The sequence below is a fragment of the Pogoniulus pusillus genome, chromosome 37, assembly GCF_015220805.1.
Source record: "Pogoniulus pusillus isolate bPogPus1 chromosome 37, bPogPus1.pri, whole genome shotgun sequence".
Taxonomy (NCBI): domain Eukaryota; kingdom Metazoa; phylum Chordata; class Aves; order Piciformes; family Lybiidae; genus Pogoniulus; species Pogoniulus pusillus.
Window position 1 is genome coordinate 8903772 of NC_087300.1, and position 17473 is coordinate 8921244.

The following is a 17473-nucleotide window of genomic DNA, read 5'->3' on the forward strand; positions in this document are numbered from 1 at the left end:
GAGCAGGAGGAGATGCTGAGCCTGTGTGGGCAGGACAGAGGAGGAGGAGGAGGAGGAGGAGGAGGGGGAGGAGAAGCTGAGCCTGTGTGTGCAGGGAGGAGGAGGAGGAGGAGGAGGAGGAGGAGGAGGAGGAGGAGGAGGAGGAGGAGGAGGAGGAGGAGGAGGAGGAGGAGGAGGAGGAGGAGGAGGAGGAGGAGGAGGAGGGGGAGATGCTGAGCCTGTGTGTTCAGGACAGAGCAGGAGGAGGAGATGCCGAGCCTGGACCTGCAGCCCTCCTGGAGGAGCCTCCCTCCTGGAGCCGATCCCGGTTTTCCTGCTGCCTCTCTGCGGGGGATGTTTTGGTCAGGAGAGTTTGTTTCAGCACAAGGCTTTGACGTTGGCTGTTTCTTGTGCCACTCTGCCCTCTCGCCCAAGCAGGGCTTGCCCAGCTCTGCCCCAGCCCCCGGGGACTGTGTCTCAGTGGCTCCAAGGTAATCCTCAGACTCCAGCCCCCGGCCCCAGGGCTGCAGGACGCTGAGCCCCAGCAGGCTGGAGGCTTGGGAGCTGCAGGTGTGCAGCCCTCTTGTGCCGCTGGGAAGAAGTGGCCCTGATGCATCTTCTTCACCCGTGGTGTTCCTCAGCTTCCTCTCCCTCCAAGCCTCCTGCCGCAGGAGCCCAGCAGCCGCTGGCATCGCTTTCCAAGCAAGGCAAGTCTCTCCTTGGAGTGGAAGCACAGCAGCTGGGAAGCTTCCTCTGCAGGTTCAGGAGTCTGTTTGTTTCTGCTGCCTTTTATCTGGGAGCTGATCTATTTCCTCGCCTTCCCCCCCCCAGTGTCACTGGAAGCTGCAGCTCGCAGTGGGCTCAGCAATTAGTGGCAGCACAGCAAACTATAAGGCAAAAACAAGCCTTGCTAATGAGCTGCCACATTAAACAGTGAGTCACACTTCCATAAGGAGCCCAAACCGAGTTATAACCCTAAATAAACAAGCTGTGAGAAACAGTTTACAAAATACCAACGCGTTCCCTGCTTAGCTGCCGCCGAGGAGCCGGAGCCGAGCCCCGACCTGCGCTTCAGCAGCCCCGGCCGGGGACCGCCAGAGCCCTGCAGCGCAGCCTGCAGCCCGCGGGGGGATGCTGCGGGGGGGTCCTGGTGGGTGGGAGGGTGCCCATGAGCCAGCGATGAGCTCTGCTGGCCAGGAGGGGCAATGCCAGTCTGGGGTGGATTAGAATCATAGAACCACAGAATCAAGCAGGTTGGAAGAGAGCTCCAAGCTCAGCCAGTCCAACCTAGCACCCAGCCCTGCCCAACCAACCAGACCATGGCACTCAGTGCCCCAGCCAGGCTTGGCTTCAACACCTCCAGCCACAGCCACTCCACCACCTCCCTGGGCAGCCCATTCCAATGCCAATCACTCTCTCTGACAACAACTTCCTCTTAACAGCCAGCCTCAACCTGCCCTGCCACAACTTGAGGCTGTGTCCCCTTGTTCTGTTGCTGGTTGCCTGGGAGAAGAGACCAACCCCACCTGGCCACAGCCTCCCTGCAGGTAGTTGTAGACAGTAATAAGATCACCCTGAGCCTCCTCTGCTGCAGGCTGCACACCCCCAGCTCCCTCAGCCTCTCCTCACAGGATTTGTGTTCCAGGCCCCTCACCAGCTTTGTTGCCCTTCTCTGGACACCTTCCAGCACCTCAACATCTCTCTTGAATTGAGGGGCCCAGAACTGGACACAGCACTCAAGGTGTGGCCTGAGCAGTGCTGAGCACAGGGGAAGAATAGAAGGGCTCTGGTGAGTAGGTTGAGAGAGGTTCTCCTGCCCTGCTGCTCTGCCCTGCCCTGCTGAGGCTGCATCTGGAGTCCTGTGTCCAGTTCTGGGCCCTCAGTTCAAGAGGGACACAGAACTGCTGGAGAGAGTCCAGCACAGAGCCTGTGCCAGTCTCTCACCACCCTCACTGCAAACAACTTCTTCCTCACAGCCACTTTCAGTCTCTCCTCTGCCACTTCAAACCCATTCCTCCTCCTCCCCCTGCCATGCCCAGACCTTCTCAACAGCTCCCAGTCAGGTCCTGTTCTGTGCCATGGCTCAGCCAGGAACTGGAAGCCAAAGTGTCTGCCTCTCAACTGCTCTCCTGGAGGAGCCTGGGGCTGGAGCAGGCTGTGAGGGGATGGGGATAGCCCAGAGGTGGTTTCATCCCCAGGAGGGGATGCTGCAGAGGGATGATGCTTCCCTGCTGACCAACCTGCCCCAAGGACAGCAACTGGGAGCCTCCAGCCTGTGGGTGCCACCAGGGGAGGAGAGGGGTGCCAGGGCTGTGCTGCCTCCCCTCTCAGCAGCAGTGGTGGCTGCCAGCCCCATGCAGCACCTCCTTGCAGCAGCCTGCTGCTCTGGGACAGCCTGGGCAGGAGCTGGGAGGGTGTCCACACCAGCACACCCCCATGGCCCCAAACTGCCAGTCCTCATCCCTCCTCTCTGCTGGGTCTGCCACTGCCACCAGAGCCAGCTTTGGTGCTCCCTGCCCCAGCTGGCTCCAGTGTGCCCTCACAGGCACACCCAGGCTGGCACAGCCCCTAGGGAGCACCAAGCCCAGCTAGAGCCCTGCTCTACAAGGTTCACCTGAGACATAGCCCCAGGCACCACATCCAAACCACCCTGAAACACCCACCCTGGGGTGGGTGACTCAACCTCCATCCAGGAGGAGCTCAGCACTGTGGGCACAGTTCTGGCACCTTTCCCAAACCCTTCTGGGCACTGCTCCTCTTGCCAGGCTCTGCTGCCACTGGCACCTGCTGCACTGGCCAGAGAGCCACAGACCCCCAGCCAGAAGAGGCAGAAGGAGAAGGAGATGCCTCTGGGCTGGCAGGGCAGAGAGGTTTCAGAAGGACCTTAGCACTCAAAGAAATGGCAGTGGTGGCAGAGGGCACTGCCCCCTGCAGAGCCTCAGGCTGCTCCTAACCTGGCAGCTCTGCAGCTCTGCTCCCTGGGTCGGGAAGGCAGCAGCTGCACTCTGCAAGGCCATGCAGAGCTCTTCAGCCTCTTTGTGCCCAAGGAGAGCAGCAGCCAACATCTACCTCGGGACAGACATTTTCCAGTGGCCCTGAAATCAACAGCAGTGGCAAGGCTCAGCCTGGCCTCACATGCCAAGGGTTGGAAAAGGGCTGGGGGAGGGTTTCTGCAGCCCTCCAGTGCCAGCTGTGACCACAGAAATGAGATACAGCACAGCAGGCAGCTCCAGAGCTCGACTCTGCCTGGCCCTTGTGGGCATCCCAGTGCAGACAAGGTTCAGCAGCTGCTGGAGAGAGACATCTGTGGTGAGTGCCAGAGGCTGGTGTCTGCCAGGCTGACCTTGCCAGGCTGGGTGGGTGGGCAGAGGCCAATGGATGAGACTGAACAAGGCCAAGTGCAGGGTTCTACACTTTGGCCACAACAACCCCAAGCAGCACTACAGGCTGGGGCCAGAGTGGCTGAGAGCAGCCAGGCAGAGAGGGCCCTGGGGGTGCTGGCAGAGAGGAGCTGCAGAGGAGGCAGCAGTGCCCAGGTGGGCAGCAGAGCCAGTGGCATCCTGGGCTGGCTCAGGAGCAGTGTGGGCAGCAGGACAAGGGAGGTTCTTGTGCCCACCCCTGTGCTCAGCACTGCTCAGGCCACCCCTGCAGTGCTGTGTCCAGTTCTGGGCTCCTCCATTGCAGAGAGATGCTGAGGTGCTGGAAGGTGTTTGGAGAAGGGCAGCAAGGCTGGGGAGGGGCCTGGAGCACAGCCCTGTGAGGAGAGGCTGAGGGAGCTGGGGGGGTGCAGCCTGCAGCAGAGGAGGCTCAGGGCAGAGCTCATTGCTGCCTGCAGCTGCCTGCAGGGAGGCTGTAGCCAGGTGGGGTTGGGCTCTGCTGCCAGGCAGCCAAGGCCAGGACAAGGGGACACAGCCTCAAGTTGTGGCAGGGCAGGTCTAGGCTGGATGTTGTTAGGAAGTTGTTGTCAGAGAGAGTGATTGGCACTGGAATGAGCTGCCCAGGGAGGTGGTGGAGTCTGTGTGGCTGGAGGTGTTGCAGCCAAGCCTGGCTGGGGCACTTAGTGCCATGGTCTGGTTGGTTGGGCAGGGCTGGGTGCTAGGCTGGGCTGGCTGAGCTTGGAGCTCCCTTCCAACCTGCTTGGTTCTGTGATTCCATGACTCTATGACCTGCGTTTAAGGATGCCTGCCTCTTCCAGTTATCCATTCTGTGCTTCTGTGCTCCACAACCTCCCTGGGCAATCTGTGCCAGTCTCTCACCACCCCTCAACCTGTGCCTGTCTCTCACCACCCTCAACCTGTGCCAGGCTCTCACCACCCTCACTGCAAACAACTTCTTCCTCACATCCACTTTCAATCTCCCCTCTCATACTTCAAACCCATTCCTCCTCCTCCTGCCATTCCCAGACCTTCTCAACAGTCCCTCCCCAGCCCTCCTGCAGCCCCCTGCACATCCTGCAAGGCCACTCCAAGCTCTCCTGGAAGCCTTCTCCTCTGCAGGCTGCACAGCCCCAACTCTCTCAGCCTGCCCTCACAGCAGAGCTGCTGCAGCCCTCTCAGCATCTTGGTGGCCTCCTCTGCACTGCCTCCAACACTTCCATGTCCTGCTTGTGCTGGGGGCTGCAGAACTGCCCCCAGGAGTGCAGGTGGGGTGTGAGGAGAGCAGACCCAAGGGGCAGAATCCCCTCCCTTGCCCTGTGCCCACACTGCTCTTGCTGCACCCAGCACAGGGTTGATGACAGTGAGCAGCCAAGAGGGGCTGAGGCCATGGGGCCCCGACCCTGGCTCAGTGCTGGGAGCTGCAGTGGGAGCTTTGCAGGGCTGAGCACAGCCCCAGCAGAGAGCCTGCAGCCAAGGTGGCCGTCTTGGCTCTGGATGGTGTTTCCTTGGAGCTCACACCTCCCCCACCTGCAGGTCAGCAATGGTGGGATGAGTTTTCTGCTCTGATGCACATGAGTAGATCAGGACAAGAGAATTCATGTCCTGGAAATGCTCTTTGGCTTCCAGTGGCATGGAATCATGGAATGGTTTGAGTTGGAAAGGGCCTCCAGAGCTCATCCAGCCCAACCCCTGCACTCAGCAGGGACATCCTCCACCAGAGCAGGTCCCCACAGCCCTCTCCAGCCTCACCTTGGATATCTCCTAGGGATGGAGCCTCAACCACCTCCCTGGGCAGCTGCTGCAGAACTTGTTCCTCACATCCAATCTCCATCTGCTCTGCTCTCATTTCCAACCATTGCCCTGGTCCTGTCCCTGCAGGCCTTTGGGCACAGCTCCCTTCTTGTAGTCCCTTCAGGCACTGGCAGCAGCTCTGAGGTCTCCCTGGAGCCTTCTCTTCTGCAGGCTGCACAGCCCCAGCTCTGCCAGCCTGTGCCCACAGCAGAGCTTCTCCAGCCTCTGATCACCTTTGTGTTCTCCTCTGCACTCTATGTGCATCACAGCAGCTGGACTGGGTCAGACCCAAGCTCCACCCAAGCCCTAGGCCATCTCCAAGCAGGTCAGCAGCAGCCCTCCAGAGCCACCAGGCCAGCACTGAGCCATCCTTTCCCACGGGAGCTTTTCCTGGGCAGTGATTCAGGGACTCCCAGGGCTGGAATTAGCATTTGAGTCAGTCCAGCAGGTCCTGTGGTAGCCCTTGGTGGCCTCATGGTCCAGGGATTCATCCAGCCTGCATTCCAGGTGCTGGCATTGCTGCTCCTGCTGCTGAGGGGTGCCCACAAGCTCCACAGGTAGTCACACACCACACAGAGAAGTGCTGCTGAGGCAGGCACTGGAGTGCTGGATGTGGGTTTGGACTCTGGATGAGCTTGCAGAGGTTGTGGGAAGCTTGCAGGTGCTGAGAGAAGAGCCTCAGAAATGGTACAAGGGCAGGAGGAAGCTGGCAGAGGCATCCTTGGGCAGCACAAGGCGAGAGGAAGCATCAGCACACTGCAGACTGGGAGAGCATTCACTTGGCAGGGCTCTGCAGCCTGCACCCAGCTAGAACCAGCCCTGTTGGAAAGCAGGAGGGTGTCAGAGCCCTGTAAGAGTAGCAAAGGATCACCCACCCCTGGGGGTCAAAGTCACAGGGTCCTGCCTGTGGCCATCCTGCTCCTGCCTGCTCTGCCAAGGAGCTGCTGGAAGCTCAAGGCAGCAACCTGGTGGGAGGCAGTGACCACCCTGAGGGGACTGAGAGAGTCACAGAATGGGTTGGGTTGGAAGGGACCTCAAAGCTCATCCAGCTCCAGACCCCTGCCATGGGCAGGGACACCTCCCACAGCACAGCCTGCTCCAGGCCTCATCCAGCCTGGCCTGGAACACCTCCAGGGAGGAGACATCCACAGCCTCCCTGGGCAGCCTGTGCCAGGGTCTCCCCACCCTCACCCTCGAGAATCTCTTCCTCATCTCCACTCTCACTCTCCCCTCTCCCAGCTCAGAGCCATTCTCCCTCATCCTGCTGCTCCCAGCCCCTGTCAAAGTCCCTCCACAGCTCTCCTGCAGCCCCTTCAGGCACTGGAAGGTTGCTCTGAGGTGTCCCTGGAGCCTTCCCCAGGCTGAACAGCCCCAATCCTCCCAGCCTGTCCCCACAGCAGAGCTTCTCCAGCCTCTGATCACCTTTGTGGCCTCCTCTGGCCCCTCTCCAGCAGCTCCAGCTCCTTGTGCTGGGTTCCCAGAGCTGGAGGCAGTGCTGCAGGTGAGGTCTGAGCAGAGCAGAGGAGCAGAATCCCCTCACTGGGCTGCTGGTCACACTCCTGCAGCAGAAGGAGGAGGTTTCACCTCTTGATGCTTCTGCAGAGACAACCACAGGCTGCTGCCAGCTGCCACATTCCCTCATCCCTAAACTCTGCATCCAGAGGCTGCAGCTGCAAGCTTTGGGCTCCAGCTGTAAGTCAGTGCAGGAAACCTCACCCAGGAGATGGGGACCGGGTCCTGTGTTCCCAGCCTGGGTTGTTAAACACCACAGGGCTGGGCAGAAAGTTCTCAAAGGCAAACCAGAAGTGCCTCAGCCTGCCAGGAGAGCTTCAGCTGCCTGGCCAAGGGCATGCCCAGGGATGGCTCACAGCAGCTGCAGCCACCAGACCCAGACAGCCCAAAGCTTCCTTCTGTCTTCAAAGCCCACGAGTCACAGCCCTGCCCCATGGCCAGCAGCACTTTCTTCCTCTCTGTCCCCTTCAGCATAGCATAGCAAGAGCCATTCCCTGTGCCACCCTCTGTGCCATTCCCTGTGCCACTCTCTGTGCCAGTCCCTGTGCCACCCTCTGTGCCATTCCCTGTGCCACCCTCTCTGTGCCAGTCTGTCCTTGTCCTCAACAATTCAGGCCACAGAATGGCCAAGAGCCACGGGCCAGAGGCAGGCTGAGCCCAGCCCTCTGCTCCAGTGCCATGTGGGACACAAATCCAACCTAACCATGGCCATGCAAGCCCTGGGCTGGCCTGGGCCCTCCTGCTCCCCGTGGCGTGGGAGTGTCTCCTGTGGGTGAGGAGCAGAGGGCAGCCAGGAGGGGAGTCTGTCTCTGTGGGCACACAGAAAGGCCTCTGCTCTGTCCTTCCCCCCCTCCATTCCCACATCCTGCCTCTGCCCTGCTGAGGGGCAGGGGCACACTGCAGGCAGGTGGGCAGGGCGCCAGCACATGTTGGCACCACGCAGCTCCTGTACCTACACAAGGGCTGGGGCTGCTGACAGAAGTGGCCTGGGGCAAGGCAAGGCTGGGAGCATGTCCAAACTCCAGGAGATGGTGGAGGTGCAGACAGGTTGGCACATGCAGGCTCCTCACACTCTTCAGCTCCCTCTCTCCCATAGGATCATGGAATTGTTTCTGTTGGAATAGATCATCCAGGCCAGACACCAACCTTCAGCCCAAACCCACCATGGCCACCAACCCATGCCCCAAGTGCCATGGCCACAGCTCTCTGGAGCACCTCCAGGCATGGGCACTCCCTGGGCAGCCTCTGCCAGTCCCTGACCACTCCTGCAGCAAAGACATTTTTCCTCCTCTCCAACCTAACCCTCCCCTGGCACAGCTTCAGGACATTTCCTCTCCCCCTATCACCTGATGAGTGGGAGCAGAGCCCAAGCCCCAGCTCACAGCAGCCTCCTCTCAGGCAGCTGTGGAGAGCAATGAGCTCTGCCCTCAGCCTCCTCCTCCCCAGCTCCCTCAGCTGCTCCTCCCCAGCCCTGTTCTTCAGAACAAGCTCTCCAGCCCTCCCATGGGAAGCTGCTCAGGCCATGCCCTTCAGGCCACTCTTTGCCCAGGCCAGCACACAGCAGGCAGCAGTGAGCTCCGTCCTCAGCCTCCTCTTCTCCAGACCCAGCCGCAGGGGTGGGGGTGTGCAGGACAGCCTGGACCCCCCACGCTGAACCCTTCTCCATCCCCCAGCAAGCAGCAGGAAGCTTTGAGTGCAGGCAGCCCTCCCCCTGCCCCTCACCTCGACACACCCCCTGGATCTTAAGTAGATGGTTAGGAACAGCTCAGGGTGAGACATCTCCTTAAGCCTCCGCTGGGAATCTCTGCTCCCACCAGGTCCAGCCCAGGCTGATTTACTCTGATCTGCTCTATTGATTTTATGGTGGGAACCGTGGGGGTACCTGGAGGGAGGCAGAGAGGCAGAGCTCTGACTTATGAGAGCGTGGGGGGGAAGGCTGCAGCCCCCCAGCAGCGCTCTGCCTCCCCTGCATCTGCAGCAGTGATTTGCAGTGCTTTATGCACCCATCTGCTCCCTGCATGCTCTCCATAAATCTGCCCAGCTCTCTCTCTCACACACATGTTTGCTTTCCATGTAGATTACTTATGATGAGAGCCTAATTAGACCCGGGGAAGCCTGCCTGCAGAGTGAGCCTGGGGAGAGCTTAATTAAAGTCAATGGAGAAAATTATAGGTGAAAAAAAAAAATTAGGGCAGCAAAGGGAAAGAAAAAAAAACCAAACCCAAGAAAGAAACCAAAGGGATAAAAAAAGGAGCAGGGAAGAGACAGCAGCAGGGAGGGAGCTTGGCTGATAGGATCCTGGAGCAGCCACCCCCAGCAGCAGGCAGCAAGGCCAGGACCCAGGGTGCTGCGGTGTGTGGAGAGACCATGGGATGCCTGTGGAGAGCTCATAGGGTGCCCAGTGGGGTGCCCATGGAGAGTTTGTGGGGTGCCCTTGGGGTGCCTGTGGAGAGCCTGTAGGGTGCCTGTGAGGTGTCAGTGGAGAGCACATGGCAAGCCCATGGGATGCCTGTGAGGTGCCCATGGGATGCCTGTGGAGTGCCCATGGGATGCTCGTAGAGAGCCCATGGGATGCCCATAGGGATCTCATGTGGTGTCTGTGGGGTGCCCATAAGATACCTGTGGAGTGCCCATGGGATGCCTGTGAGGTGCCCATGGGATGCCCATAGGGATCTCATGTGGTGTCTGTGGGGTGCTCATGGGATGCCCATAGAGCTCTCATGTGATGTCTATGGAGATACCATAAGACACCCATGGAGAACTCATGGGATGCCTGTGAGGTGCCCATGGAATGTCTGTGGGATGCCCATGGAATGCCCACAGAGAGCTCAAAGGCTGCCTGTGGGGTGCTCATGGGATGCCCATAGGGATCTCATGTGGTCTCTCTAGGGTGCCCACGGAGAATTTGTGGGGTGCCCTTGGGGTGCCCGTGGCAAGCCTGTGAGATGTCTGTGGAGAGCACATGGCAAACCCATGGGATGCCTGTGGGGTGCCCATGGGATGCTCACAGAGAGCCCATGGGATGCCTGTGGGGTGCCCATGGGATGCTCACAGGGATCTAATGTGTTCTCTGCAGGGTGCTCATGGGATGCCCATAGGGAACTCATGTGGCACCTGTAGGATGCCCATGGGATGCCCATAGAGAGCCCATGGGATGGCTGTGGGGTGCTCCTGGAGGCTCCATGGAGAGCCCATGGGATGCCTGTGGGGTGCTGCTGGAGGCTCCATGGAGAGCCCATGGGATGCCTGTGGGGTGCTCCTGGAGACTCCATGGAGAGCCCATGGGATGCCTGTGGGGTGCTCCTGGAGGCTCCATGGAGAGCCCATGGGATGCCTGTGGGGTGCTGCTGGAGGCTCCATGGAGAGCCCATGGGATGCCTGTGGGGTGCTCCTGGAGGCTCCATGGAGAGCCCATGGGATGCCTGTGGGGTGCTCCTGGAGGCTCCATGGAGAGCCCATGGGATGCCTGTGGGGTGCTCCTGGAGCATCTCATGGGATGGCTCTGGGAAACCTGTGAGATGGCCTTGGAAACCCTGTGGGGAGCCCATGGGGTGCCCATGAGGTGCCCATAGAGTGCCCATGGGTGTGCCTGGCCAGGCAGTGTGTAGAGGACAAGGTGGGTGGATGGACACAACCTTCTGCAAGAGGGCCAAGGCTGAGCCTGTCCTGCTGCCCTCCTGCCCTCCCCTCTGGCACCCTCACGCAGAGGGGAATAAGCTGTGCTGGGAGAGTCACCTGGCTCTGGCTCTCCTCTCCACACGTGCCCTGAGCCCTCCTGGTGTCCTGGGCAGGAGGGAGGTGCTCAGTGGTGTGCCAGGTCCAGCTCCTCGCTGTGCCCACCCCCAGGGCAGGTGAGAAAATCTTCCCATTCCTCCCTAGGAGTTTGTCCCTCTGCAGATGGGCTCAGAGAGCACAGAACTGTCTCAGCTGGGAGAGACCCCAGAGCCCACCCAGCCCAACCTCCAACCAGCCCCACCATGGGCACCAAACCATGACCCAGGTGCCAGGACCACACCTTTCTGGAACACCTCCAGGCATGGGCACTCCACCACCTCCCTGGGCAGCCTCTGCCAGTCCCTGACCACTCCTGCACCAAAGAAATTGTTCCTCATCTCCAACCTAACCCTCCCCTGGCACAGCTTCAGGACATTTCCTCTCCTCCTATCACCTGAGACTGGGGAGCAGAGCCCAACCCCCACCTCCCTGCAGCCTCCTCTCAGGGAGCTGTGGAGAGCAGTGAGGTCTCCCTCAGCCTCCTCTTCCCCAGGCTGCACCCCCCCAGCTCCCTCAGCTGCTCCTCCCCAGCCCTGCTCTCCAGACCCCTCCCCAGCCTGGTTGCCTTTCTCTGGCCACACTCCAGCCCCTCCATGGCCTTATGGAGTGAGAGGCCCCAGGCTGACCCCGGGGCTCCAGGTGTGGGCTCAGGGTGTGGGACTCGATGAGCTTTGCAGGTCTCCCCCACCCCAAACTGCTCTATCAATCCGAGCCCCCAGGCTGAGAGGGCAGCTGGGGCTGTGCAGTGCCCACAGTGCACTGATGCCCCCACAGTGACCCCTGCAGTGCAGGGCACTGTCCTCCTGCCCCAACAGTGGCACCACTGCCCCAACAGCAGCATCACTGCCCCCACAGTGCCACCACTGCCCCCACAGAGGCACCACTGCCCTCACAGAGGCACCGCTGCCCCCACAGTGCCACCACTGCCCCCACAGTGCCACCACTGCCCCCACAGTGCCACCACTGCCCCCACAGTGCCACCACTGCCCCCACAGCAGCACCACTGCCCCCACAGTGGCACCACTGCCCCCACAGAGGCACCACTGCCCTCACAGAGGCACCACTGCCCCCACAGCAGCACCACTGCCCCCACAGTGCCACCACTGCCCCAACAGTGGCACCACTGCCCCCACAGTGGCACCACTGCCCATCAGTGCCACCACTGCCCCCACAGCAGCACCACTGCCCCATCAGTGGCACCACTGCCCCAATAGCAGCACCACTGCCCCATCAGCGGCACCACTGCCCCCACAGTGCCACCACTGCCCCCACAGTGCCACCACTGCCCCCACAGCAGCACCACTGCCCCCACAGCAGCACCACTGCCCCCACAGCGGCACCACTGCCCCATCAGTGGCACCACTGCCCCAATAGCAGCACCACTGCCCCATCAGTGGCACCACTGCCCCCACAGCAGCACCACAGCCCCAGGCACTGCGGGGCAGCATCCTTTGCAGACAGCCAGGGGCTGCAGGCCCCAGCTGAAGGAGGCTCCTGCAGCTCTCCGTGCAGGCTGCTCCCTGCCTCAGTTACCTCCCCCCTTTCCGAGGTGCAGCTCATTGCCAGCTGAGGCTGCTCCAGCTCCAGCTCCCAGCCAGTGAATCTCATCACAGCTTCCCCTGCTGGATTAAAGCCCTCTCCATTAGCAGAAGTCTCCTCCCTCCCCAGGCACTCACAGCCCACAAGCAAGTTGTCTCTTAACCTTGCCTTGAGCAGCTAAAGAGCCTCAGACACTCAGCCCCTCCCAGGCAGCCAGGTCTTGAACACCTCCACTTGTTCCTCCTGCCCTTCTCTGAGCCCTGCCTGCTTCTCCACCACCCTGGATCAAGGGTGGGTGGTCTGCAGGTCAGGACAGGTGAGAAGATGCTGCCCAAGGTGGTGCCATAGGCAAGGGGAGGGTTGGAAGGGAGCTCCAAGGCTCCTCCAGTCCAAGCCCCTGCACTCAGCAGGGACATCCTCCACCAGGGCAGGCTGCCCACAGCCCTCTCCAGCCTCACCTTGGAGATTTCCAGAGAGGTTGGGCCCCAACCACCTCCCTGGGCAAGCTGCTGCAGTGTTCCATCAGCCTCCTGGTGCAGAACTTGGGGCAGGGCAAATGCTTGACACAATCACAGTCACTGTGGGTGGCAAAGCCCCCTGAGATCACCCAGCCCAACCACCATCCCCACCATGGCCACTAAACCATGCCCCAGGTGCCAGGGCCACACCTTTCTGGAGCACCTCCAGGCATGGGCACTCCACCACCTCCCTGGGCAGCCTCTGCCAGTCCCTGACCACTCCTGCAGCAAAGACATTTCTCCTCCTCTCCAACCTAACCCTCCCCTGGCACAACTTGAGGCCATTTCCTCTCCTCCCATCACCTGATAGGTGGGAAAAGAGCCCAACCCCCCTCCTCCCTGCAGCCTCCTCTCAGGCAGCTGTGGAGTGGTTGTGGCTCTGTGCTGCAGGAGGTGTGGGTGTGGGTCAGATGGGCATGGACACAGAGAGCATCCTCCTGGGAGGGGCAGGGTGGGATGGCTTTGGGAGTGAACAGAAGGCAGGACTGATGTGCTGGTGAGAGGGAAAGCAGAAGCAGAGCATGGGCTGGGGGGGTGACTACAGGCTGCAGGAGCTCACCACAGGGTCACTGAGGGTGCTGCTGCTGTGGCCGAGCCGCGCAGCAGGGAGAGCTGGGCAGGGGGCATCCCTGCAGCTGGCAGAGAGGCAGCTCTGAGCTGCCCGTGTGGACTGGCCAAGGGGCTCTGCCAGCTCCTGGAGATGGTCAGCCCAGGGTCAGGCTCACCTGTGCCCCTCACAGAAGCCTGGCAACGGTAAAGACTCTTCAGGCGCTGGCAGAGACTGCCCAGGGAGGAGCTGCAGTGCCCAAGAAGCCTGTGGCTGTGGCACTTGGGGCCAGGGTTCAGTGGCCATGGTGCTGGGTCAGCAGCTGGATTTGAAGAGCTTAGAGGCTCTCCCAACCCAAACTGTTCTGTGATTCCACTCAGTGCCTGCCAAGGCCTGGCTGGAGCATGCTCACGAGTGGCTGGGAGCGCAGGGGGGGGGCTGAGGCACTGCTGCTGGCAGTACTGTGGAGCCCCAGACTGGCATCTGTCCTCCACAGCATCATTCTGACAGCGCTGTCACTTCTCCCAGCCTTCTCCTGTGTCCTTGGGATGACTTCCTGTCAGCCTTGGCAGGAGCTGTGGCCAAAATGCTGGCATCTGATGGGAACCTGATTGCAGCCTCCACGGCTGGGAGCTGCCTGCTTCCCACGGCCTGGCAGCCTTCACTGAGCCCCATGCCCCCTGTTCCATGCCCCATGCACTGGGCAGTGGCAGACCCCCCAGCTAAGGGGGGTGCTGCAGGGACAGGGCTCCAGCTCTGCTTCTCCCTCCCCTCCTCTGCGTTACAGACTCTGAGACCCTCTCGGTTTGGGCTGGGGAGCAGGCAGCAGCTGCTCTGCTCACAGCCCCCAGCTGGGGGTTCCAGTGCAGGCAGCTGAACCTCCTCCTGCCCAGCTCACAGCTGGAGCCTCTTGGGGCAAGACTTTGCTCAAAGCCACCTGCACATCTCTGGTGGAGCCCCAGGGCTGTGGTCCAGAGCAGCACAGAGCCCACTGGGCTCAGGGCAGCTGCACCAGCAGGTTGGTGACAGCAGGACGCTGACATGTGCCCAGCCAGCATGGCAGGGGAGGCTGCCTCTGTCCCTGGAAGCCTGCTCACAGCCACAGAGCCTGGCAGAGGCTGCTCTTGCCTGGTGTCAGATGCAATAAGGGAGATGAGCTCCCCAGCAGGGCCAGCACACGCTGGGTGGGCTCCTGCTGGCTTTGGGCTCCCAGAATTTCCTCTTCTCTCTGAGCAGTGTCAGGCTGAATCAAACTAAGTAGATGCTGATGGAGGCAAACTGCAGCTAAGTGGGCTGGCTGCCTGCTTGCCTTCTTCTCACTTCACTTTCTGACTTGTCACAGGGAGAAATCCACCAGGGCAGTGCTCTGGCAGCCCTGGGCATGAACCCTCTCCCTTCCCTGGAGCCTGCTTACAGCTCAGCAGAGGGGACAGGGCCAGGCCCAGGAGGGGCAGCATCTGACACCTGTGAAGGGTCACCTTCTGCCTGGAAGATTAGCCCATTCCTGGGGTTCAAAGTCACAGGGTCCTGCCTGTGGCCATCCTGCTCCTGCCTGCTCTGCCAAGGAGCTGCTGGAAGCTCAAGGCAACAACCTGGTGGGAGGCAGTGACCACCCCGAGGGGACTGAGAGAGTCACAGAATGGGTTGGGTTGGAAGGGACCTCAAAGCTCATCCAGCTCCAGACCCCTGCCATGGGCAGGGACACCTCCCACAGCACAGCCTGCTCCAGGCCTCATCCAGCCTGGTCCTGAACACCTCCTGGAAGCAGACCTCCACAGCCACCCTGGGCAGCCTGTGCCAGGATCTCACCACCCTCACTCTCAACAATTTCTTCCTCATCTCCACTCTCAGATTCCTCTCTCCCAGCTCATCCTGCCACTCCCAGCCCTTGTCAAAGTCCCTCCCCAGCTCTCCTGCAGCCCCTTCAGCTACTGGAAGGCTGCTCTAAGGTCTGCCTGGAGCCTTCTCTTCCCCAGGCTGAACAGCCTCAACTTTCCCAGCCTGTCCCCACAGCCTCTGATCATCTTCATGGCCTTCAACAGCTCCAGGTCCTTCTTGTGCTGGGTTCCCAGAGCTGGAGGCAGTACTGCAGGTGAGGTCTCAGCAGAGCAGCAACCCTGTGCTGGGCTTCAGCAGGAGCAGTGTGGGCACAGGGCAAGGGAGGGGATTCTGCCCCTTGGCTCTGCTCTCCTCACACCCCACCTGCACTCCTGGGGGCAGTTCTGCAGCCCCCAGCACATGCAGGACATGGAAGTGTTGGAGGCAGTGCAGAGGAGGCCACCAAGATGCTGAGAGGGCTGCAGCAGCTCTGCTCTGAGCACAGGCTGAGAGAGTTGGGGCTGTGCAGCCTGCAGAGGAGAAGGCTTCCAGGAGAGCTTGGAGTGGCCTTGCAGGATGTGCAGGGGGCTGCAGGAGGGCTGGGGAGGGACTGCTGAGAAGGTCTGGGAATGGCAGGAGGAGGAGGAATGGGTTTGAGGTGTGAGAGGGGAGCTTGAAAGTGGCTGTGAGGAAGAAGTTGTTGGTAGCGAGGGTGCAGAGACACTGGCACAGGCTGAGAGGGGGGAGGCACTGGCACAGGCTGAGGGTGCAGAGGCACTGGCACAGGCTGAGGGTGCAGAGACACTGGCACAGGTTGCCCAGGGAGGTTGTGGATCTTTGATCCCATTCTGTGCTTCTGTGCTCCACAGCCTCCCTGGAGGTGTTCAGGAGCAGGCTGGGTGAGGCCTTGAGTGGCCTGCCCTGGTGGGAAGTGTCCCTGCCCATGGCACTGGATGCCCTCTGAGGTCCCTTCCAACCCAACCCATCCTCCCTGCAGAATGTCCCTCATGGTCAGCAGAGACCAAGCAGAAAGGAGCAGGAGAGAAAGAGAGGCCAAGAGCTCAGGCAAGCTGCACCAGGGGAGGCTCAGGCTGCAGAAGAGCCCAAAGGTCTCTGCTGCAAAGAGTGGCCAGGGACTGGCAGAGGCTGCCCAGGTTGGTGCTGGAGGTGTGCAAGAGCCCTGAGGCCATGGCAGCTGGGGCCAGGGTTTGGTGGCCATGGTGGGGTTGGGCTGGGGGCTGGGCTGGGTGATCTCAGGGGGCTTTGCCAAGCCAAACAGGTGCATGGCTCTGTGGCTGTAGAGGCTGTGTGCAGGTGGGAAGGCAGAGCAGAGAGTGATGGAATTGCCAGGGGTGGGAGGGGCCCCAAAGACCATCCAGTTCCACCCCCCCAGCCATGGGCAGGGACACCTTGCACTAGAGCAGGAGGCCCAGAGCCACGTCCAGCCTGGCCTTCAGAACTGCCAGGGCATTGCCTTCCTTCCCTGCCCCTGCAGCTTCCCTCAGCTGCTTTAGCAGAGCTCAGTTGCTGTTGTGCTGTGCCAGGGGCACAGGAGCACTTTGGGCTGGGGCTGCTTGGCAGCTGCAGTGCCTCAGCCCTGGCAGGGGAGCAGCACTCTTGGCATTTCCCCTGGCAGGGGACACCTCTTTGCCCTCTGCCTTGCAGCGAGGTCCCACCAGGAGGTTTCGCCGCCGGCGGTCGGGGATGATTTGCGCATAGGCAATGAGCGCTGGAGCCAGGCAGGGGCTCGGCCGCCTCGGAGCAGCTGGAGAGGCAGAGCAGTGCTGCAAATCAAGCCTTGGCCGCGGCTGGACAGGGACTAATCAGCGCTGATTAACCTCAGAGCCGTTTTCCTAGAGAGGCTTTAAGAACCTGCGTGTCAGGGAGCAGCTCCCCCCTGCCCTCAGACCATCAGGCTGAGTGCCCAAGGGCTTGGGACCTTGGCCAGGCTGAGCCCAGGAGCCCCCTCAGGAGCTCTCCATCTCAGCAGCACCCAGCTGGGGACAGCCTGGGGACAGCTCTCAGAGTGACAGAGCCACGGAGTTAAGCAGGGTAAGAGCACTGAGCCCAACCTGGCACCCAGCACCCTCTCATCCACTAGCCCCTGGCACCAAGTGCCTCCTGCAGCCTCCTCTCAAACACCCCCAGGGATGGGCACCCCCCCGGGCAGCCCATCCCAATGCCAACCTCTCTTGCTGGAAGGAGCTTCCTCCTAACTCCTGCCCCACTTGGAGAGCTGCACCCAGTTCTGCAGCCACTGAGACAAGAGGTTGTGGATGTGCTGGGAGGGGTCCAGAGCAGAGGGCTGGAGCTGCTCTGCTGGGACTGAGCCAGTTGGGGCTGTGCAGTCTGGAGAGAAGGAGGCTCCAAGGAGACCTTATTGTGGCCTTGCCCTATCTGAAGGGGGCTACAATAAAGCTGGGGAGGGACATTTAGGCTGCCAGGGAGTGGCAGGACTGGGGGGGATGGAGCAAAGCTGGAAATGGGGAGGGTCAGACTGGATGTTAGGAAGAAGTTCTTCAGCATGAGGGTGGTGAGAGCCTGGCAGGGGCTGCCCAGGGAGGTGATGGAAGCCTCATCCCTGGAGGTGTTCCAGGCCAGGCTGGCAGAGGCTGTGG